Raw genomic sequence first — 25,485 nt, 5'->3', positions numbered from 1 at the left:
GAGGTTTACCCAGGGCAATACCAGCTGTGACGAATCAAAGAATTCAGTCACTTCCCCCAAGGGAGGAGCCTTTCCTTGTGAGGCTAGGGAGGTGAGCCCCGCTATACGATGCCCTCCCTCCAGGTTGCAGAAAGAGGGACCTCACCAGGAGAGACTCCCCCCTTTGGGACAAGGACTCCCGTTCCGCAGAGAAACTCCAAAAATCCCTCACTCTAGGACCAACAGTAAAGTCACAGATTCAGAAAGGCCCAGCAGACCAAGCCACTGTTTATTATTGTGCCATACCTGATAAGACTACCAAATAAGAGAGGCAGTCGTGAGTGGTGGCGTGACCCATGGAAGGTGGACTGTGCAGTCTGGTAACTATGCCGAGAACACTGCATACGCTGGCGCCCAAGAGCCGTGGACAAGAAGCAGAGAGAGTCGGGGAGAAAGTAGAAGCTGTCCTGACTGAAGAGAAGTCCCTATCCTGCAAGCAGCCCCGGTGACACCAACCCATGCAATAGAAGGTATCAGGGACAGCGGGAGACCCGGGATGGAACACAAGTATTACGAGTACCCGAATCATACTCGCCACAGTAGCCTTGATGTAAGAAAGTCAAGCACAGAATATTATTGGCACAATCATCACAGGACTCATCCTGCTTGTCCCAGTGATAAGAGAGAGAACCGAGAAAGTGAGAATCATCACAGAACTTATCCTACTCGTCTCTGTGATACCAGAAAGAATCCAAGAGAGTGAGACTCATCGCAGGACTCATCCTACTCATCCCAGTGATACGAGAGAGAACCGAGAGAGTGAGAATCACCACGGGACTCGTCCTACTCATCCCAGTTGTACAAGAGAGAACCGAGAGAGTGAGCATCATTACGGGACTCATCCTACTTGTCCGAGTAATACCAGAAATAAGATGAAGAGCTGGAACAACACAAAGGCAGGTTCTATTTCCCAGTATTACTAGAGAAAGAGACACTTTCAGAGACACTTGAGAAAAACACAATAAAAGAACCTCAAAGGTCATAAATGCTGAAGAAGAGGACTTAAAAAAGTCAAGAGAAACGGCAACCACATAGTTGGAAAAGTCCCCTAAAGGAACTGAATGAGTTAATAGAGCAGATAGCCAAAAACGATCTAAGAATTATATATTAAGGCTGGAGAAGCCTTTCCAGTAGAAGGGAGTTATTCACCTGGGCTTTAGTTGTTTTTTTCACATTGGTAGGGCAGCTTAGGTTTGGACAGAACACAGACTGTTTGTTTTGGACTTCACAACAGACGACGAGCACCTTAGTTTAGTTGGGCAGGGAAATCCACAGATTAGGGATAGTGAGGTCGTTTACTTATCATTTCAATTAAACATCTGTAAGAATGCCAAAAACGGGTCTGTCTCCTCCTTCTGACCTACCACAAGTGGTTATGATCATATAAAACCTTGCAGCCATCAACTTTCAGTTTTGCTAATGTTACCCTACGTGGGACGGGTATGCCCAAATGTGGGTCTCAAGCCTCCTGTCTCTAGAGACCCACACTACACTAAACTGTCAATGGCCTGTTAGTCTGAAATATGTCTGTGGTTGCTTGTGGTCCCATGCAGAAGGGATGTGACCTACCAGTTTGACTGGACTGTCTCTTTTGGGGCGGGACCAAACCTGATGAGCATATGGTCTTTCCTCTTCTGTATGTGCATAGCAGATGGAAAAACAATTGTCTAGGGGTTGACCAGAGCAATGGCAATGTTTGATTAATTTAGAACCTTCCAGCCATCAACCTCCAATTGGCTAATACTGAGACTGTTAAATTGAAAATCTACTGGCGTAGTCAAACTGGAAATATACTAGGACTGTGCAAACTTTACATATCAGAGAAAACTATACTGTGTTTTTTCTAACTGGCAATGTGCTAGGATTGTCAATATGCCACTGTACTGGGACTGTGAAAACTGACTACACCAGAGCTGTTAAACTGGAGTAAACTACAAGTAAGAAACCACAGCATACTGTGTTTTTCAAGCTTGGCATATAAAAGAATTGTCCATCTGGGGTATTTTGAGACTGCAAACTGTGAATGTACTTGCTTTGTCGTAGGGTTGCTACATAGGCTACTTTTATGGCATGAATACATTGCTGTTTGTACAGCCAGTAAAACGACCAGATGTATTGTGGTCTTTCTGCTGACATGAAGAAATTACATGAGTCTTAAGGCTGGCATACTTGCTCGAGTGTTGGTTCCCGTGCTTTTGCTGGTGCAGATATTATCATTTCAGCAGAGCAATTATTTGGTCAATGTGAGTTTGTGAGAGAAATAGCAATACACATTTTGTTGTTTTGCCCTAGGTATAACATGATATGATATGATATGGCATTTGTAATGCGCCTATACACAAGTGTTTCAAGGCGCGACGAGGCAGGGGGGGGAACAAGGGGAGACCGACAATGATTCTACTAGGCCAGGTGTCATTCAGATCGCGCAAGTGCAAGGGTAGGGGGACTGGGAAAAGTGCAAGGGGAAGGGGAGAGGGGAAAGTGCAGTACATGGTTAGTAGAATACAAGATAAATAATACGGCCAGCTGGTGGGAAGTGCAAGGTAAGTGCCTGGAGAAGGGGCTGTGGGATACAGAGACAGTTCCGTAGTGCAGGTAGGCAGTGCAGGGAAGAGTGGCTGGGCCAAGGACTGAGATCGGTGAGTGGCCCAGTTGCAGATTCAGTGCAGGTTCAGTGATTTTAGCAGGGGAGAGAGGGAGAGAAAGCGCAGGCAAAGAGGAAGGTTTTGAGGTGCTTCCGGAACCGGAGATGGTTCTCCTCAAGTTTCAGGGAGGCAGGAAGGCTGTTCCAGAGGGAGGCCCCTGCTGCAGAGAGAGATCTACCCCCAACTCGTTGCTTGGAGAAGCGGCTGACCCTGAGGTAGTTGGAGGTGGATGAGCGAAGAGCTCGAGAAGGAAGATATTTAGGAAGAGAGATGCTAAGTAGATCTTATTTAAAACCTTTTTACTAGCGGCAACCATTCATAGCTCCTCTGAAGCCTTTTTCACTTGTAAACAAACTGACAATGTTGCTTTTTGGCTACCTAAAAAGCAATGTAATAGATATGTCCTAATTGCATTGAAGAAGAATTTGATATGCATCCTCAGTACTATTTGCCTATTGGTGGCATAATTTACATCTGGCATTTCTGTTCATATGTGATTACAACACTTTATACTCGGTGAGGGCTGGGGGGCCATTACTGGCTATATCCACTCCCCACAGAGTGGGTCAAAGCTATTCACATCCCAAGGTGTATCCGGGGTGCAAATGGTTTATTTCTTTTCCTCTGGCGATCGTGTCGCGGAATAAAAGATGCCCGCTGCCATAAGGAAAAGGGGCTATGTCCTTTTTCCATTTCTGTGGCAGCTGGAGATGGGAGGAGTGCTGGGACCAGAGCACAAAGCTTCGGCCCAGCAGGTAAGTGGGGTGGAAGTGAGGCGTAGGGGATGGGATGGCGGTGGGATATGGATTGCTTTGGGGGGTGGGGACGTGGGGAGGCAATAGAAAGAGGCTCCATGTTGGCTCCCCACAGAGAAAAAACAAAAGATGGCGACACCCGGGGAAGGACCACTGGTGGTTGGAACAGCTGGCGAATAATATATATTCGAGCCCGCTGTTTCAGCCACCTGATTGGCTGAGCGTCCTTCACCGGGTGCGAAAATATTATTAGTATTAAAGTAATTTTAAAAATGCTATTATTATATTCTAAATGCCTGTACACTAGTATTTTTCATCATACTGCTATTCAACCATTTGCACTTGGGCTCTTATGTCTAGGACGATTTATGAGTGACCTTACAATCAATTAACTTTTTTATAGGATGATGTTTTTTTAACTGACCATTTATGATGAATGAAGCTGGTGGGAACCAGTACCTTAGGTCAAACATTATTTTACTTTGGGAATGCATTTTGCTAGCACACTTTATTTTATTTTTTCACTGAATGGATTATTGTGTATGATGACATGTTCACTTTTGTGGCAATTTCCCGAAATACAGTTATTGATTGAATTATTTTGTCATTCTGCTTGGTCTACTAGTATCAAAACAGGTGCAGTTAACCATTCTGTGATGCAGGGGTCTGCAACCTTTGGCTCAACACATATTTTGAATTACAACACCCATGATCCCTTGCCATTCATTATGCTGGCTCAGGCTGGTGGGAGAGATAGTCCAAAACATCTGGAGTGACAAAGGTTGCATATCCCTGCTGTGATGTGTTAGTAATGTTGCGAAGCAGAAATTGTGTGAGTGTTGGGGTCAGGCCAGGGCTGTGACTAGGTTTGTTATGATATGATGATATGATATAATAGTGTATTTATTTAGTGCCTATACACAATGTGTTTCAAAGTGCTTCAAGGCAAGGGAGGAAACAAGGGAAAATACAATGACATTCTTACAGGCCATTAACAGTAAGGATGTGAAATTAACTATCGTATTCGGCCTGATGACTTTTCAGATAGTGCAAGAGCTAAGACATAGATAAGGAAGGGAGGTGGAGAGTGGGAAGGAAATGGAAACAGACAGGCGACTACCGTACTAGGCCTGACGACATTTCTGGTAGAGTCGGAGAAAACAAAAGGTGAGGGAGAGGGGTGCAGAAAGGGAGGGGTGGAACAAAACAAGCGACTATCATACTCGGCCTGACAACATTTCAGATAGTGCTGGAGATGGGGGTGGGGGAAACAAGTAAGGAGACGGGGAGGAGACAGATGAGGTTGCTATCATACTAGGTCCAGGGACAATTCTGATAGAGTAATTGCATAGAAGAAAGTAAGGGGAGGAGATAGGAAAAGGGAGAAAGGGAGTGGAGAGAACAGAGAGTAAGCAGTCAAAAAGAGTGGCGAAATAAGAGGGGAGAACGAATACAATTGCAGAGTCAGTAGTAACACATAATGTTGCAAGCCTGGATACAAGATGAAGATGGGAACAGCATGATTCAGGGCCACCATGAGAAAGGGTGACGGACTTTGAATCAATGAAGTCCATAAACGTCAAATCGAGCATTGGCCACAAGACGGTGGTGGTGAAACTAGAATGTGTCAGGACAGACTCCTGCAGAGGTAGGCTGGAGGGAGGGAGGAGGGGAGGGAGAGCAGGGTAGAAGAATCAAGCAAAAAAGGTAACACCTGTGTGCGAGAAGGGGGGGCACAAGGGAACATCACGGGGGGACCAGAGGGGTGGGGATGGCCTGTGGGGACAGAGGAAGTAAACACATGTTGGTGCATGCTTACCTGCTGTCTGAGCAGGAGTTTGGGCCCTGGGTCCACCTTGTCCGAACAGGTCCAAACAGGAATTGCCCTTTTCTTCATCTGCCCTTCGGACGCCTGGGCGAGAGACGCCCTTGATCTAAGAGTTAAGAGCAGGTAGGAAGAGGCAGGGCTAAGAAGGTGGGTGGTGCTTAGGCTAGGTGACCAAGGTCCACTTTTCACCTGCTCCCCATCTGCAATGGAAAAGAGGCTGGAGGGCTCCTTAAGTAGGGAAAAAGAGTGTCAACCAGGAAGGCACCAGTTGGGCGTGGCTTAGGTTAGGTGACCAAGATCCACTTGCACCTGCTCCCCATCTGCAAAGGAAAATAGGCTGGAGGGCTCCTTAAGTAGGGAAAAAGAGCGGCAACCAGGAGTGTTCTGCAGTTAGTGCCAGTGATACCAGCACATATGTCGTCATTGTGATGGAGCAAACCCTGACATTGTACCATTGTGAAACACAGTGAAATGTGGCACCTTGAATAGCACTAGTCCCAGTTCAAACTGGGTAAGTATCTCAGTGCGACGACAAGTAATGCACATGTTCGATTAAGACGTTCTCAGAGAGATGTCCGGTCATAAGCCACACCTAGATATGTCCTGGGGATGGTTGTGGTGTTAGCTAGGCCTGGCCATCCAGCCATCCCAGCCAGTCTGTTATTTAACAGGCTGTGACCCTGCTACCCTGCAAGACCTAGGCCACAATGGGGGAGCATTGGCCTCCCATATTTCATGCACCCTTAACAAAAGACGGACCTGCTGGAAGAGGGTAGACACATTTGGGCAGTAATGGGTTAACTGTACCATGGGTGGCTGAATTACATGCACCTTGTTGGATTCACACCTCAATGGGCCCCATGTGCCTAATCATTCGGGTTCATTGTTAACCGTGATCTGTCCTTCCGGCAACATATCAAAAAAGCCCAAACAGTCAGATATCAACTAGCATTCCTCTGGAAGATAAAAGTCCTTCACCACAATACAGTTTCACCACGGTGCAGGCCCTTGTAATCTCACACCTCGATGGAGCGTAAACCCTTATAACCAGCATCCTGGCCACACTTCTGGACCCTTCTTAGGACCATTGGCATTGCTGTACTCCTCTTAACAGGAACTAAGAAATGTGACCACATCCTGCCCATCTAAGAGAATTACACTAGCCACCCATCCCATGCAGGTTCCTATCGCTTTCAACCCGCCGCGGGGGCAGACATGGCCAATAATGGCCTGCCAGCCCAAGCCTAGGTAGGCCTGAGCAAATAGAGTGCAAATGCTTTATGTGTTTTTGTCCTCTGAAGATTGGCTGCACTTCTGCACAACGCCAATCTCCTAGGAGAAAAGAAAAACAAAAGACGGTTGTCACCATAGGCAAAAGAAACCAAGTCCCTTTTCCATGTTTATGGTGGCCGGGAGCAGGTGGAGTGCTGGGACAGGAGCACAAAGTTCTGGTCCAGCAGGTAAGTGGGGAGGGAGGAATGGGGTGGGGAAGGGGTATGGTTTGTTTTGAGAGTTGGGGGCAGGGAGATGGCAAGGCAACAGGGGGAGGCTCCATTTTGTCTCCCCATATAAAAAAAAAACGGTGCCACCAGGGGGAAGGGCCTCGTGGCTAGAAGCAGTTTACAGACTATGGGCCTCTAGCGCTGTTACCGCCGGATTTAAGGGTCCGCCAAATCATGGCCATGGCGTATTTCTCCCCAGCTCTGAGCTGGAGGTAAATCTGCCGGCGGTATGAGCGCGAAATTTCCCCATTGAGCCCAAAGGGGAATGGGGCATTCCCAAATGGGCTCAATGGGGAATGGGGATTTCCAAATCCGCCAAACCTGTGATCCGGTGCTAATAGCGCCGGTGGGTTTGGCGGTAGGGCAGATAGCGCCAGTACTATTAGCGCCGGCGTTACCACCCAATACGTGATGAGGCCCTATGTGTATGTTGGCCGTTGTTCCAGCCACCTGGTGGCTCCATTTTCTGTGTTTCTATTATTCTGAGAATGTGTATTTTCACCCACATTTTCACTTGATTGTCTGAGCATCTTCCTCGCGTGGACATCTTGAAAACTACCTGCATCAATAGTCAACTATTGCCTGAACACCAGCCAACCGAGCCACAACACTCCCGGACTCAAGTGAGATGCACCCTTCTAGGAACCAGACCATTGCGAGCCTGAAGACTCAACGAGCATGCAAAAAGAGAACCATCAAACCAACCGAATAGTGTTGCAGTAGGCCTACCTACTGCAACACTATTCGGATAACAATCAGGCCCAGCCCAATGCTCCTGCAGTTCAGGAAGGAACCCGGGACCCTCACTACCCCTTTCACCCACCTACCTTTCACCTACCTCTGCTAACCCCAAAGTGCTTGACCAGTGCTTCATTGCTTTCAAAATAGGGCCACACCTTATAACACAATCACAAGAATACAACAAAGGTGCAGAGTTGCCATAATGGAAACTGCCAAAGATCTGCTAAGTGGATATAATGTAATTTGATCATTGGCCATAATGTAAGCTAGCAATGGTGTGCATGTGTATACATACATAGCACAGAAGCCCATGATGTGTATGCATTACAATATGTGGCACCTAGTTGTGGACTATGAGCCTTTGTTCACCCTTCTGCTTGGTCTGCATTTCCTACCTGTGTTAAATCAATGTGCTGTAAATGGTTGCTGGCTCCCGGGCCGAGAGGCGCATTTGGAAAGAGTGCAAGAACAGTTCAGGCAGCCCTTGACACCGCGCTCCAGCTGCGGCGCGCTAAGCGTCTTCTTTCGCCAGCCCAGAGCCTCCCCCCTGATATAGCTCTCAGCACGCAGCAGCTTTATTGAGGTCAGAGCCTAATTGCTGCTATCTCTCATCACTGTGGGCATGTTATTATTTTCTCGCCAGTTTTAGCGAGTGCGTACCTGCTCAGCCCCACTATCCCCCAGCAATGTGTCTAGCGTTCAGCCCCCCAGGCCCCTCAGACAGCAGAGTGCCCTCAATTTATGTCAGGCAAAAATAGAGTGGAGGTGCATGCACGCTGAATTATTAGCCTTGCCATTTCCGGACTCCTCAGAAAGTGGATGTCACCGTTCCCCTTGTCCTGGGAAGAGGGTAAACAGCGTGGGCTGGGAACCAAAAAAGGCCCTGGGGCCATATTACGCCATGTGAGTAGAAATCGCATCTTAGTTATGTGTCCGCCTGCAGTAATACTAAAACAGTTCGGAGCGCTCTCTTGAAAAAAAAAGGCCCAACGGGGCAGGGACATCATTTCACCAAAAATGCCAGGGGTAGCATAAGTGATATCACACGACCCTTGACCCATGATGTCATCACAGGAAGTGATGTAATTTGACCCTACCCCGAAGTGATATCACGGAAAGTGATGGAACACAACATTTCGCCGGTTGATAAAACAGAGTGACATCACATAGCATTGTACACTATGAAAAATATAGTAACGATATCACTATAATGTGATGCACATTTCATACAAGAATGGATCGCCATATGTATCGTTAAAATCAGTGTGTATAGGCCAATATTACCAAATTACTATGAATGCAAGCAGACGCCCATGACCAAATTATAATGATGTGTTATTATATAGCACTTACGCTTAAGTGCTTTATATAGCAACAACATACACCCAATATCACCCAACCTGTGATGGTACTCATTTATTGACCTCAGAAGGATGAAAGGCATTTGATTGAGGCATTTAAGAACAGACTAAATCAGTGACTCACCCCCTGAATTGTGCCTGAAAATAACCTTTAATCAGTCTGGCAATTATTGTATAGAATTCCAGAAAGACACATTATTTGGAATTTAGGGTCAGTGCTGAAAGTGTTAGATTTGTGGCACTCCTGGTCATGGTGCTGGCCACAGCCCACAGCCGAGGAGCTTGCATTACAAAAAAAAAATCTTTTATTTTTATCTTTTATTTTAGAGGTCGCAAAGGAAACCACAGAGGTCGCAAGGGAGACCTTAGAGGTCGCAGTTGCGACCTCTGGCGACCCCTAAATGACGTCCCTGCAACGGGGGATATCCAGGCTTCCCGATAAGCCAGTCTACCGGAAACTTGCTAGAGCCTGAGTTGCACAGCGGAACCCCTCAAGATAAGCAAGTATCTCCGTAATAGCGATGTGACCAGCAGCGGCCCTCCTTCAGGGTGTGTGAGCACAGAAGATGCAAAAGACCCATAATAAAAGTACCACATGTTTAGAAGTTGGGCATATCAGAAATGCAAATAGTTTGACCGATCGTACTGCAGCCCACCCTTCTCACTTTGGAGCACTGGCCTATCATGGCAGCAACCCTAAGAGAGGGCAACAGCGTAACATGATGGAGAAGGACCACTTGCACCTGTGAAAACAGAGCATAGGGCTACCACACCAGACCAGGGTAGAGGTAGAAAGTGGGGAAGGCCTCTGAGATATTCCGAGGATATATTGCTGGACTCACTCCATCAGAGGTAGAGTGCCCACTCACGTCTAGGGGAAATAGTGCAGCTCTTGCTTCTAAGTTGTACAATGCCCAGCTCACTCTCAGGGGTGTATTGCCCAGCCCACTCTGCTCTCAGGGCTGTGGTGCTTTGCCCTTGAATCCACAGTTTCAGGTCTTCAGCTTCTCATGGCCTCCTGGATCTCATTCTCTCAGCTCCCTTGGACACTTCAGCTCCCTCTAGCCCTCCAACTTCTTTGTTCTGCTCCTCCTGCTTCAGCTACTATAAAAACAAACTTGTTCCCTCCTGCTTCCCTTCTCCCATAATGGGTTAACTCAGCCATTTTTATAGTGCCAATGCCTGATACTGTTATGTCACGCGGGAGACGGGGGTCTGCCGCTCTCTTCCCCTCCTGGCGAGTCTACCCGCGCATCTGCTTCCGGGGGCTCGCCGGGAGGGGAGTGGCGGGCTACAGGGCTGGCGGCCTTCGGCGCATGCGCGGAAGGCCTCTCTCTCGGCTCCGCGCATGCGCCGTGGGCCGAACTCATCTCCCTAGCGGGGCTTGCTTCTCAAGCCTCGTTATGGGTCCGCCGGCGTCCGGAAACGGAACGGCTTGCGTCCCAGGCCTTTCGGGCGCCGGCGGCCCTTAAAAGAGGCCGCAATTCACAGCGAGTCGCGTCTCAACGCGGTTCGCTTCGCTCGCCTCGTTGTTCCTGCCTCTTACTTACCAGCGGCCTGTCCTGGGCCAGCTTGTCTCCTCCACTTACCTGTGGCCTGTTCTGGGCCAGCTGCCTCCTGCACTTACCTGTGGCCTGTCCTGGACCAGCTCTCTTCCAGCCTTACCTGTGGTCTGTCCTGGGTCAGCTTACCTTCAGCCCTTACCTGTGGCCTGTCCTGGGTCAGCCTATCTCCTGCCCTTACCTGTGGCCTGTCCTGGGTCAGCCCATCTCCAGCCCTTACCTGTGGCCTGTCCTGGGTCAGCCAGTCTCCAGCCCATACCTGTGGCTTGTCTTGAGCCAGCCTGCCTCCAGCCTTACCTGTGGCCTGTCCTGGGTCAGCCAGTCTCCAGCCCATACCTGTGGCTTGTCTTGAGCCAGCCTGCCTCCAGCCTTACCTGTGGCCAGTCCTGGGTCAGCCTACCTCCAGCACTTTCCTGTGGCCTGTCTTGAGCCAACCTACCTCCAGCCTTACCTGGGGCCTGTCCTGAGCCTGCCTGCCTCCAGCCCTGACTTGTTGTCGGCACTGGGTCTGCCCATCTTCAGACTTACCCGGGACTTGCCCAGTACCAGCTAGCCTCCAGCTGTTCTCTCTCTTCCTGTCTTGCCTACCTCCGAACCTAATCCTGCAAACCTCTGGAACTATCAGCACCAACCGGACTTTTCTATCAACTGTAATACCTCACTGTTACATTGGTTCCGGAAGATTCATGATATCTACAATCGGCTCTACCTGAACTACAGTGTCACCAACCTGAGCCATCAATCCTCGAGTCACGCTCATCTGGAGAGTACTTATCGTGACATTGGGGGTCGGTCCAGCCTTCACCCAGTTCCTCTTTTGGGTGGTGGAGGGGCTGATTCCTCGTGCCGCTAATTCATCAGTTCCTGGACTCCAGACTGGCGACCTCAGCAAGACCAACCACCAAGATCACAGGTACGCGGTCCTCTCGGGCCGATCAGCTTAACAGATTGAGACGCCTGCCTTCAGATTCGGAGATGGATGAATCGCAAGAAATGAGGAACGAATTGCTGGCACTCAGAGCTGAGATGACCGCCCTGCATCAAGAGAATCAAACATTACGCCAAATGATAACACAAGGAGCACCCAGTTCTTCTCAGATAGAGGGACCATTGGCTCACACAACACCCATCAAATTCGACGGCGATCCTAGACGGGTGGCAGAGTTTTGTAACCACTGTAGGATCCATTTCCTCTTCAGGTCCACCCACTTTAACAACGATAGGGCCAAGATTGGCTATATCCTGGGGAATCTAACTGGGAACGCATTAGCTTGGGCAACCCCGTTTGTGGTCACGAACAGTCCTATTTTGAATGACTTTGCTGCCTTCGAAAAAGCCTTTCTGGAAGTATTCCAGACGCCGAACCTGGCCTCCGTCGCACAGAATCAGTTGATGGACTACAAACAGGGAAGCAATGACGTCATCACCTACATCAGTCGCTTCCGACTTTTGGCTACCGACTCTCAGTGGCCCGAAATTACACAGAAAACGCTGTTTCGTCGAGGCCTGAGAGAGGAGTACAAAGACGAATTACTCCACATCCCCGAGCCGGGGAGTCTTCAACTCTTGATTGATCAAGTACTTCGTATTGACCAAAGGCTAACCGAACGAAAGGCTGAGAGACGTCGGTTTGACAGAAGCGGTTCCCGGACGACCAACTCGCCTGCTGGTTCATTTGGATCAACCGAGTCCGGATCTGAGCCCATGCAAGTAGGAGCCATGAGAGGGCCTTTGTCGGAAGAAGAGAAGAAACGAAGGAGGTCTTTGCGTCTGTGTCTTTACTGTGGAGCAGCTGGGCATTATCTGAGTATATGTCCTTTACGTCCGCAAAAGAAGAAGTCGGGAAACTAGGAGACCTGTCGTTTATAGGAAGGGCAACGACAGGTCCCATCTCCTCCTCAGACCCTTCGGTTATTTGTTCCATTCGTCGGCCCATGCAACCAGTGGTGCTACAGACCCTAAAGGTCAGGATTAAATTACCAGACAGAGACCTGGAGATATCTGGTCTGCTGGATTGTGGGGCTTCCGGCAACTACATCGACGAAACATTCGTCGCCCGACATAAAATACCACTCGTTTCCAGGCCTACTCCCTTGTCGGTGGAGCTTATTGATGGTACCCCCTTGTCTTCGGGGCCTATTAGCCAGTTCACGGTCGGATTGGCTCTTCAGATTACTGATCATTACGAGGAACTCTCCTTTGATGTTATTAAGTCACCTAACTACAAGATGGTCCTAGGACTACCATGGTTAAAACATCACAATCCGTTGATAGACTGGAGAACTCAGACTTTAACCTTTTCCTCCGAAAGGTGTGCTCAAGGATGCAAGCTATCTGTTCCCACCATGACTGTTTCGACTTCTCTAAAGACGGACAACAATGGGGTTCATCTATGTTCCACGTCTCTGGTTCCACAGGTATATGCCGATTTCAAACAGGTATTTTCTGAACCCGGCAACATACCCCTTCCTCCACACCGGTCCTTTGACTGCTCCATTGACCTGTTGCCGAACCATGTCATACCTCATGGGAAGTTGTACGCGTTGACCCGTGACGAGAAGCAAGTTCTTCAGGCATATTTATCTGAAAGTCTAGAAAAGGGGTACATCGTACCGTCAAAGTCACCTGCAGGGTTTCCCCTGTTCTTTGTAAAGAAGAAAGAAGGCACGTTGAGACCCTGTGTCGACTACCGACAGTTGAATGACATTACAGCCAAGGACCGGTACCCGTTACCTTTGATACGTAGTATCCTTGAAACCCTGCATACTGCACGAATCTTCTCCAAATTGGACCTCCGTGGAGCCTATCATTTGATACGCATCAGGAATGGGGACGAGTGGAAGATAGCTTTCAAAACATCTTTTGGGCACTTTGAATACCGGGTTATGCCCTTCGGCTTATGTAATGCCCCCGCTGTTTTTCAACGATTTATGGACCACATCTTTGGTGACCTGTTAGGATTATCCGTTTGGGTTTATCTGGATGACATACTGATATTCTCTAAGTCCTTGGACGAGCATGTGGAACACGTTCGTGAGGTCCTTCATCGACTATCCATCAACAATTTGTTCGCCAAGGCAGAGAAATGTAGCTTTCACCAGACCAGTATCGAATTTTTGGGATTCATTATCAATCAAGAAGGAGTTGGGATGGATCCCAAGAAGGTTCTAGCCATACAAGAATGGAAACACCCACACGATATCAAGGCTCTCCAACGATTTTTGGGGTTCGCAAACTTCTACAGGCGCTTTATTCCACATTACTCGCGGATCTCAGCTCCCCTCACCAGTCTTACCAGCAGCAAGGTCGCTTTCGAATGGAGTCCTGTGGCTTCCCAGGCTTTTGGAGTATTAAAATCGGCTTTTATGGCTGCTCCCATCCTGCGCCATCCCCAGGAGGACTTGCCCTACATTGTAGAGGCCGATGCTTCCAGCTTCGCGGTCGGAGCAGTCCTTCTCCAGAAAGATCCAGCCACGTTAGTGGAACATCCAGTTGCCTATTTTTCTCGCAAGTTGAGTCCCAGCGAACGAAACTACGCGGTGATAGAAAGGGAATTGTTGGCCATCAAGACCGCATTCGAGGAATGGAGACATTTTCTTCTCGGAGCCCGTTTTTCTGTAGAAGTGCGAACCGACCATCGCAATCTGCAATATCTTCGCTCTCTGCAATGTCGGACTCCTCGTCAAGCCCGGTGGGCCTTCTTCTTCTCTCCATTCGAGTTCCATGTCACTTATATCCCGGGAACTTCCAATATAAAAGCAGATGCTCTCTCCAGGTCCTTGGAAAATGTTGATGGGACGCAAGGTCCTGAACAGCCATTGATTTCTCCTCGCCATTTCCTGCTGGCTTTGTCCTCTCACCTTAAGTCCATCGCAGAAGCCACTCGGTTGGACCCCGAAAGAACAACCCTTCTTAGTCGTCACTCAGTTTCTGAACGAGAGGGACTCTTGTTTTTTCAGAAGAGACTTTACATACCTAAAGGAGCCGTTAGGAGGGGCATTTTACATGGATTCCATGATTCACCCATAGGAGGACACCGTGGGGTCAGAGCCACTCGAGAGTTGATTTCTCGACAGTTCTGGTGGCCAGGTTGGGCGACTGAGGTTCAGAAGTACATCGACAGCTGTCCAATATGTGCACAGTGCAAGGTTCCCAGAAAACGGCCATTGGGTTTATTAATGCCCACTGAAACAGCTCTCTATCCATGGCATACAATCGCTACTGATTTCATTGTGGATTTGCCCCCGTCTGAAGGTTACACCTGTATAATGGTGGTCGTAGACTGCTTCACTAAACTGGCTCATTTCATCCCATTTCGGAAGATCCCTACAGCTACCCAAATGGCTTCGGCATTTCTGCATGACATCTACCGGCTGCACGGCCTACCAGAGAAAATCATATCGGATAGAGGAACCCAATTTCTTTCTTCATTCTGGAAACAGGTATGCGGTCATTTAGGAATACATAGAGCTCTAAGCTCAGGCTACCACCCACAGACCAACGGGCTGACCGAAAGGACCAATCAGACTCTGGAGGGGTACCTCCGTTGTTTTGCTAATGCCACACAATCTAACTGGAAAGATGGACTAGATCTGGCCGAGGTTTCATATAATAACACCGTCCATGCTTCCACCGGAGTCAGTCCATTCTTCTGTTCCACTGGTTTACATCCTCGATTGATGCCCTTTCAACCCATTCCATCTAGTACTGTTCCTTCTGCTGACGATCTGGTCAAACACATTCGGAATCAACAAGAACTGGCAAGCAAGATCCTAAGTGAGGCCAAAGATCGGATGAAGAGACAGGCAGACAGGAAGAGGAGTGTAGAACCCGACTTTCAGGAGGGTGACAAGGTGTGGTTGTCCTCAAAGAATTTGCCACTCCGCAATTTGCCCGTCAAACTGGCTCCTCGTTACTTGGGTCCCTTTGTTATTACCAAACGGTTGTCCTCTGTATCCTTTCGCCTACGCCTACCCTCTTCTTGGCATGTACATCCCGTTTTTCACGTGTCCTTGTTAAAGCCCTATGTGGTCGATGCTTATGGCCGCACACCTCCCCGTCCGGCCTCTGTCCTAGTGCAGGGTGTCCCAGAGTTTGAGGTACACGAGATCTGTGATGCCCGTTTCCGTAGAGGGGTGCTCCACTATTTAGTTGACTGGAAGGGGTACCCAGCCTGTGACCGTACATGGGAGCCACGCCAACATGTACATGCTCCCCGGTTGATACGTGAGTTCTATGTACGGTTTCCCTGGAAACCCGGAGCTCCGGGCCTTCCTGGGAGGGGGCATAGTGTTATGTCACGCGGGAGACGGGGGTCTGCCGCTCTCTTCCCCTCCTGGCGAGTCTACCCGCGCATCTGCTTCCGGGGGCTCGCCGGGAGGGGAGTGGCGGGCTACAGGGCTGGCGGCCTTCGGCGCATGCGCGGAAGGCCTCTCTCTCGGCTCCGCGCATGCGCCGTGGGCCGAACTCATCTCCCTAGCGGGGCTTGCTTCTCAAGCCTCGTTATGGGTCCGCCGGCGTCCGGAAACGGAACGGCTTGCGTCCCAGGCCTTTCGGGCGCCGGCGGCCCATAAAAGAGGCCGCAATTCACAGCGAGTCGCGTCTCAACGCGGTTCGCTTCGCTCGCCTCGTTGTTCCTGCCTCTTACTTACCAGCGGCCTGTCCTGGGCCAGCTTGTCTCCTCCACTTACCTGTGGCCTCTTCTGGGCCAGCTGCCTCCTGCACTTACCTGTGGCCTGTCCTGGACCAGCTCTCTTCCAGCCTTACCTGTGGTCTGTCCTGGGTCAGCTTACCTTCAGCCCTTACCTGTGGCCTGTCCTGGGTCAGCCTATCTCCTGCCCTTACCTGTGGCCTGTCCTGGGTCAGCCCATCTCCAGCCCTTACCTGTGGCCTGTCCTGGGTCAGCCAGTCTCCAGCCCATACCTGTGGCTTGTCTTGAGCCAGCCTGCCTCCAGCCTTACCTGTGGCCTGTCCTGGGTCAGCCAGTCTCCAGCCCATACCTGTGGCTTGTCTTGAGCCAGCCTGCCTCCAGCCTTACCTGTGGCCAGTCCTGGGTCAGCCTACCTCCAGCACTTTCCTGTGGCCTGTCTTGAGCCAACCTACCTCCAGCCTTACCTGGGGCCTGTCCTGAGCCTGCCTGCCTCCAGCCCTGACTTGTTGTCGGCACTGGGTCTGCCCATCTTCAGACTTACCCGGGACTTGCCCAGTACCAGCTAGCCTCCAGCTGTTCTCTCTCTTCCTGTCTTGCCTACCTCCGAACCTAATCCTGCAAACCTCTGGAACTATCAGCACCAACCGGACTTTTCTATCAACTGTAATACCTCACTGTTACATTGGTTCCGGAAGATTCATGATATCTACAATCGGCTCTACCTGAACTACAGTGTCACCAACCTGAGCCATCAATCCTCGAGTCACGCTCATCTGGAGAGTACTTATCGTGACATTGGGGGTCGGTCCAGCCTTCACCCAGTTCCTCTTTTGGGTGGTGGAGGGGCTGATTCCTCGTGCCGCTAATTCATCAGTTCCTGGACTCCAGACCTGCGACCTCAGCAAGACCAACCACCAAGATCACAGGTACGCGGTCCTCTCGGGCCGATCAGCTTAACAGATACTAACACCCGAAAGGTGTTTTGTGGCAGTGATCGCATTGGCGATGAGGCTTTGTGGTTTCATACTGAGGAGGAAGTCTTTCAAATGCATGTCCGCCATTTTGGATTTCCACCATGTCAGGACAGGAGGGACACTGCACTTCCTAGTATGGAATAGAGGACATATTTGTTTTTTTTTGTTTTTTTTAGTTGTGGTTACAGGTTAGTTACAGGTTAGCTACCCACCCCAGTCCCCTAAGTTTTTTCTATGGAATAGGGGACAGCAGAGAGTGGTCTGGCAGCAGATTTGAAGCATGTTTACTGCTTCATAAGATGGGTGCCACTGCTTTCTGCTCTGGCCTTGGTCCTGCTCGCTTCCCCCTCCCCGGGAACTGTCATCTCCCATAGTCCCTCCCACACCATTGCTGCCATCCTCTTATCTCTTCCTCAGCCCATCCACAAATACACTAGGGCTGTGCCTAACCCCCCTCAACCTCAGTAGCGCTACCTCTCTAACTCGTACGCCCCTGCATTATCCCCAAAGAAATCACAGCTGTGCCTACCTCTCAGCCTAATCAGTGCTGCTATTCCTCTTTTCCTTCCCCAGACCCCTTCCTCAGCAAAATACACTTAGCACCTCCTTACAACCCCGAACTCCACAACACAACATACCCTCCTTCCCTTCCCTGCACCATCTAAACATTTGCTAGCGCTGTCCTTACCCACCTCTCCTTGCCACCATCCACTTTTGTGCACTGACCCACATTTCATCACGTCCATGTTTTCCTGGCTTTTACCACATTTGTCCATTGAGCCAGGCCAGAGGCCCAGACACGAGCCACCCCTTGGGTTGCCTGCCTCTCCCAGCTCCACATGCCAAGCAAGTAAGGGTCCATATCTCACCGGATATTGCCCTATGTTTCAATCTGAAAGAATGCTTCCCCTATGCTCTGGTGAATTTCTATATCACTGGTGAGTTCATTAAAAACAAGCATTGGCAATGCCAACTGTTTGGGCTTTTGTGAAGGCATGGGAAAGGCACTTACCAGGCACCACCATGGCGGTATTAACTGGCCATTGATGGTATCGGGCAGAAAACGGTTCGAGTACTTGGGCATCTAAAGACAGGACCTGACAAATGCTTAATACTTATACACAAGCCAAAACTGTTTGCTTTGCCAATGCTTGCTTTTAACAGGACTTCAGTGAAGGACCTCAGAGTGCATGAAATTGAGTGGTTGAAAGCAGACCGGGTTAAGACATTTCTATTACACCAGTATAGGGCTTACAACTCCAATTAAGGCTTTGACTCTCAGAAGAGTGCTTTGAAAAAACACTGGCGGAACCTTTGAGTGCAAAGTTTGATGGTAAGGCTTGACTAGAGCAAGCTCAAACCGTTCCAATGAGGAGATGTTTTGGGAGGTGGGTTCAGGAACTGGTGGCAATGCCCACATGGATTAGCATGGCCATGGGTAGTTAATTGGTGGGCAAATAACCAAAGAACACCTACAGGCTGCGTGCCCCCACCTCATATGCCATTCCTCCCTATCTGTACACTGATGCAATCATTTTGGATTATAGTGACACCTAATAGCCAAAACTAACAAGGATGTTAGTAGTAGGAAAATAATATGAAAAAAAGCATGTCTGTATTATGGAAGTAAGACTGGAAATATATCAGTATTATGCGAGTAATACGACAGAAACCATTTGTGTTATGAAAGAAATAGGAGGAAAAATGTATGACAGTATTATAGTGAAATATGAGCAAAGCATGTTAATATTGAGGCATTAATATGAAATAAATGGTGGCAGTATTATGGAAGTAATATTAAGCAAAGCATGTCCGTATTATGGAAGTAATAGGACAGAACTCATGTGCGCACTGTGGCGTCAATGCAAAACAAAGCCAATAGTATGATGTAATATGAAGGAATGGTCATCAGTGATAGGGAGGTAATAGGAAAAAGCTTGTCGGGCGCAGTGGGGAGAATTTGAAAGAAAGCATATTAATATTGAGGGAGCACTAAAAAATAAAGGGTGCCATTGGTTAAGCAGCTATACAGACAAACGTGTGTCAATATCATGGTCAGTGTAGTATTTTGAAATGAAGCATGCAGCGTGGCAGGTGTGATACTATAACTCCTCACAGGGCTGGTGGGCGGGGAGGTGCCGCTCCCAAATGCCGGGGGAAAAGGAGGACGTTTATAGTATCGCTTCGTTGTGGTCTTTCTTGGCCACTCTCTTGTTTGCTTTAAGCCTCTTTCTTCCCCACTGCCTGTACTTCAGCCTACGCAATGCTTTGGAATGCTTTCTCAATCTTTTCAAAATGGACCTCAGTTCATTTGAGGAGCGCTAAGCTCGAGGATGCACTGGAGGGGGAGGTTGGACTCCCATAGTATCTATCACTGCAATTTGGCACCTTTTCAAATTCACATTGTTCTGTTGGTTAAAGAACTCCTCTGAAATTTGCTTGGCTTCAATGTAAGAATTGTCAATGAGCATGAGCATTGTAGATTTTGAGTACATCGATACCTCTCTTTCCACATTCCACCAGAAGCTCAACGTCTCTAGAGCTCTGGTGCTCTCCACGCTGGATTACTGTAGCAGCTGTGGGGTGCATTTAAAGGCCTCAAACAGAAGTCCCTTTCACATGAATAGCAGGCATTTAAACACTGCTACAAAAATGGCCTGGCTTTTGCTATCACATGAATGGCATGCATTTAAGCACTGCAACAAAAACGGCCTGGTTTTTGCTTTTGTTTTCCATGTAAAGTTAAAGAGCCATGTGGAAAGGGGCCTACCTATCATTATCAATGGACAAGCAGCAGTTTAATTTACCAAAGGAGGAGGAATCAAAGAATCCTGTGACATGGAAAAAGGGATTTTTAAACATTGAAAGCAAAAACGGGCCGCACATGTGTTTGCACATAAAAACGGTTCCTAGTGATTGTATCAAATGCAAATGTTTTGAATGCAAAAGTTTCACAAAAAAATGCATCGAAAAAAGACATTTTTATTTTTTTAATGGGAGGTCCCCCAACCCCTGTTTTTTTACCCCTTAAAACCCATTATATTAAACAACTTTGCCTACAAACAATCATTTTTTCGATGCATTTTTTTCGATACAAAGCAATGCCTGGATACCAATAAAAACAGCTTTGAAAAGCCAAAATGGGAACAAATATCACTGCTCACAGAAAAATGTCAGGAAAGCAAAACATGATGTGTGGGTTCACCTAAGAAATGTATGTTATGTTTCACCGACATAACTGTAGTGACATTTGAAGAGACACTTAGTCTGCAGGAAAAACCTGTTTCTGTCTAAGGACACATTTTCACAAAGGAAAACACCACTTCCAGCTGGATGTCACATCTGCTATCTAATAGTCCTGCAATACAATTTGGTGCTGCTAAAGGCATCAAAATTCAGTATCCTCCAGACCTGCTGACTAGGAAAGCAGGGACTTCAAGAGAAAGCCATCCTTGGCTGGAGCATGGCTAAAAGGTGTGAATCCTTGTTGCACCCACTTCAAAGAGCCTCATAACCTCTGGTCACAGGCTGGCCCAGGGAGACAGATGTCGGTGCTGGGTGAAGCAGCCCTCCCATTTACTGAACAGGAACACTCACAATTAATTTAAAAGACTATTTTCATTTATTTTGTGCAGCAACCATACTGTCAATTGATTTCATTTTTATACACTTTTTAATGTAGTTTCCAGGCAGTTTGGGGGATATAAATGCATCTACCTTTGACTCTGGAAATAATGGCCAGTTAGACTAGGTTTCTGGCTGATCTGAACATGTTAAAAATGTGAGAGTTGGTGAAAAGGTGGAAAATGAAATGAGGGATATGGTTAATAACTTACATCTTCTTAACTGTTGTGCATTTTATGGACATGACAACAATTTGCCACATGGCCATGCTAGATCGTATGGATTTGGCGGTCGGCTTATCTAATTTCCCATGATCAGCTAAAACAGAAAATATGTTTAGTATGGCAGTTGCTCGTGCAATTATGAAGTTGTGATACATAACTAGTTTTTGCCAAAAAGTTGAAAGGAGAACAAAGGATGATGACAAATGGGAGAAGACAGATGTTGCTCTAAACGCCTAAACCAATCCTGACTGGGGGCAGAGAGAGAACGTAACTGTCCAATCCTAGCAACAAGGATTATTGCAAGGTACTTTCCCTAGATTGTAAAATTGGTGATGTAATTTCTGCTATATAAGGGCCACTGCACTAGGACAGGGGACACACACACAAAGTGGGGTGACAGAAAAAGGAGAAAGACAGGGGGATGGAGAGAAGGCTGCTGAAACTTACCATCTTTGAGAGTGGAGTGACCAGCCCCCTTCCCTATCTTTCCAGAGTGTCCTGAGATGCAGCTGGCTTTCCTGAGCTTTAAACAAAGGCTTGCTATGTAAGTATCTATAACCTCATCCCTAAATTGCATAAGTCCTTCATTCTTGTAGCATTGTATCCAATATTTCCCCTATTGAAAACTCCCCATTGAAAACCCTAATTGTTTGTGGATTTTAGTCATCTACCCATTGAAGAATCTCTCAATTGCCTCTGTATGTTAGCACATCCCCATTGAAATCCCCTCATTTGTCTATGTAAATCCTTAGTGTATTTTTGTAAGTAAAACAATTAATTCCCCCATTGAATTCCACAGGATCAGGATTGATGGAATTCGCAACCAGCAATCTTTTTCCCAGTGTTTTTGTTAATTGTTATAGTTATAAAGTGTTGCCCAAAAGAATTGATTCCATTGTGATCTGGGAAACAAATTTGTCCCTGTGTTTAAATTGGGCCCTGATAAATGAATTTCCATTTGCCAATGTCATTCCTCTTTTCATTTGCTATCCTAACCCAAAACCATTTTTCCTTTTGTGAGATAACCCCTTTCCTAGAGCCTACCTGTTATTTGCAGCCTCAGTAAAAAACGAATTCTATTTGCACTTTCTTTTGCATTGAAATTGAGCTTAACGTCCCAAAAAACAATTTCCCTCTTTGATTCCTCTTTCCCTATTGTGTGGTCAAAACGATGTTTCATTTGCATTCCCTTTCCATTGTTCATGTGTTATGTATTCTAACAATGTATGTTCTCCTTGTGTGCTGATTAGTATTCCCTAAAAGCTCTGCCTGTCTTTCTAAACATAAGCAAGCAAATTCCCTGTTTTTCCATCTCTTTCCCTTAGCAGTTGTGAGAAATTATTTAAAAAAAAAACATTCTTCCACTGGTGCTCCAAAAAAGGATTTTCCCCTGCTTTTCTGGCTCCCCATATTGTTTCTGTGGGCACCACACCAAAACCAATTTCCCCTTGTATTCCTACTCCATGCCACTGCCTTCCATTCAAAGGAATCAAGTCCAGTTGATGTGGACAATTGTTCTCTTTCTGTTCTGCCGTACAAAAAGGAAGTAACTGTGACAGTATATCTTAATCTGGTTGTTTTGTAGAGATTATTGTATTTTGTGTTGCCACAACATTGGTGGCTGTTGTAATTGGTTGATTTTCCTTTGACATTATATAATAAATGATTGCATATTTTATTGGTTCCTAGTCCATTGTGACACGGGGTGTTTGTGGAGGTTGGGTGCGAGGCGGGTTGAAGGCCTAATAAAAAAGAACTGTAGTATACTAAAAAAATAAAGTGTTTTATTGTCCGCCACATTCATTGTAGGGCAAGGAGTTCCCTGGCTTGCGTGTGCCATGTAATAAACTGTGACTCAGCCTCTTCCTCAACCTGCCTCTTTCTTCACTCTGTCCTCTTCAACTAATCCAGAACAAGGCTTCGACCCTTATCCTTGGCTCAAGCCTTCAGACTGCATCTCTCCAGCTCTAAAATCTCTCCACTGGCTCCTAGTTGCTGCAAGGATCAAATTCAAGACCCTTTGCATCTTCCACAAGGCTGTCTGAGGCCTGGAACAACGCTACATGCAGCTCTCCCTTGCTAAATACTCTCCTTCCAGATCCCTTCCATCTTCTTGCTCCAACTCTCTGCTGATCAAACGTTTCTCCAGGCAGAGAGCTGGGGGCAGATCTCTCTCCTCAGCTGGCTCCCTCCTATGGAGCAGTCTCCCTCTCTCTCTCGCTGAACTTGAACCAGACCACCTCAAGTACTGCAAACAGCTCAAGACCTTGCTCTTCTACTTCTTCCCTCTCCCCCTCCCATGCTAACCAACCCCTCTGTCGCTGAGATTGGTGGCCTGGTCCCTCAAGAGTCCAATAGGATCCTGACCACCTGCCCAATCGCTACCAGCACCCCTCCTGTACTGCCCTCTGGGCCCACACCCGCCTGTCAGGTGGTTTGCCTCTACTCTGCACTTATCTGTTGGGTGGTAGACTTTCCACTTTGCCTGGGACTTCTTTGCCCATGCACTTACCTGTTGCCTCCCCAACAGGCACTTCTGGCACTTCCTCCCATGGGGAACCCTTATAACACTTACACCACCCCCTTTTTTCCTTTTCTTCTCATTGCACTTGCACGTACTGAATGTCACAAGGCCTAGTAGAACCGCTGCTCGTTTCTATTTATTCATTGTCATTTTCATAGTTTATTTGCTCCCTTCCCTTTTGCCTTGTGGCGATTTGAAACATAGGCCCTCATTACAAGTCAGGCGCTATTAGCACCATGGTCCATGCCGGATTCCGCCATGGTGGATGGTGGAATTACCGCCCCATTCCAAGGTGAGTGGGGCGGTAATTCCCCATTCACCATTTGCCCTTCTCCATTCCCATTTTTGCCCCATAGGGCATAATGGGGATGGGGAAGGCGCTAATTACGGCACCGTAAATTACGGTGCCGTAATTAGCACCAAGGTCGCTTAGTGCCTTGGGCCCTCATTACGACCCTGGCGGAAAGTAACTGACCTGACCGCCATAGCGTAAATAGCATTTCCGCCATTGCACGATGGAGTAAAGTGCGGCTAATTCTGACCCATCGGGCACGAGCATTACGCCATGGCGGAAGTGCAAAGTCCGCGATGGCGGAAATGTCCCCAAAACGCCCCTCACCGGCGTCGTACGGCGCCCTAGGTGCAATTCCGCCACCCATCATAGCGGTCACCGTAATGAGCGGTAATCGCAAAATACGGTGACCGTAAATATACGGAAACGGAAGTAAAAACATGGGGCCGGAACGGGAAACAGCACGCCGTACACCTATAAAATCAGAATCCCAACACAACCATCAAAAATCCGACCCTGAGACACATCCCAACCCGTTAGCCACCCTAGTTAAAACAATCAAAATGGGAAAAGTTGCTAAAAAAGCGTGCGACCGCAAGCGGCAGGTCCACTTCTCCCATGAGGAACTCACCGTGCTCACAGAGACCCTCCAGGAGAATGCTGCCGTCGTCTTCTCGACGCAAATGACCAGGACGGCACTTGCGAACAAGAAGGCCATATGGGCCCTGGTGGCACAGCGGGTAAGTGCGGTGGGGACCGCACCCCGCAACCCACAGCAATGCAGAAAGCGATGGGACGACTTGCGGATACGCGTACGGAGCATACTATCAGCCAACCGTAACATTGCCACAGCTACCGGGGGAGGATCGGAATCACCCATCAAGTTGACCCCCTGGGAAGAAATCTGTGCCTCCACCATTGGAATGGAGAGTATAGAGGGAGTCGGAGGGATGGAGAAAGGAGTGCAGACATCCGAAGAATCAGGTAGGTGGGCCAAATAAAACAATGCTAAATCCACAATGTCCAATCATGTGAAGTACCATGTGTCCACATAGTGCAACAGAAACACATGTCCAGGAGAACGTCCACATACATTGGCCTGATAGCGCACTTTAAAAGTCACATTAAATACATAAATAATTACAAATCCTAAAAACACCCTCTACACGTGCAGCATGCACACCCTAACTGCAGGCTGCAAAACAACTGCATCCTCAATCCACACAAAAATGAAACCACCTCCAAGGCCCTGACCCAAATCACCCTCAGGTACCACCCCAATGCATGTGATACATTGCCATTCCAATTTCCACAGACCCATAAATAACGCTCGCCCTCCTTTACTCCACCACAGTGTCCGATTCAAATGACGAGCTTCAGGACACCCCTACCAGCACACCTGCAAAGAGGGCCAAGACCAACGGCCAAAGACCCTCCACCTCAGCTGCACGGATCAAGACACGGCAGCAGCACAAATCAAGTGGCAGCACACAGGAGGGGACTTCAACAGGCACCCCAGCAGCCAGCATGCCCACAACAGCAGCACCACAGGTCCCCCCAATGGATGCCACAGAAGGCACTGCTTCTGGTGGCAGCAGCACCATAGGTGACACTGCATTAATGCCAGCATGCTCCGACACAGAAAACGGTGCTGTCGATGTAGGACCCATCCATGACCTGTCTCAATCCCCCTGTTTGTTTCATCCCGTACACCATGAGGATACCACGCAGGGGCACCCACAAGACGACGACTGGCCATCCCCC

Source organism: Ambystoma mexicanum, chromosome 3q, assembly GCF_040938575.1.
Source record: "Ambystoma mexicanum isolate Mex_15411 chromosome 3q, UKY_AmexF1_1, whole genome shotgun sequence".
Classification (NCBI taxonomy): Eukaryota; Metazoa; Chordata; class Amphibia; order Caudata; family Ambystomatidae; genus Ambystoma; species Ambystoma mexicanum.
This window is presented reverse-complemented; position numbering follows the sequence as displayed.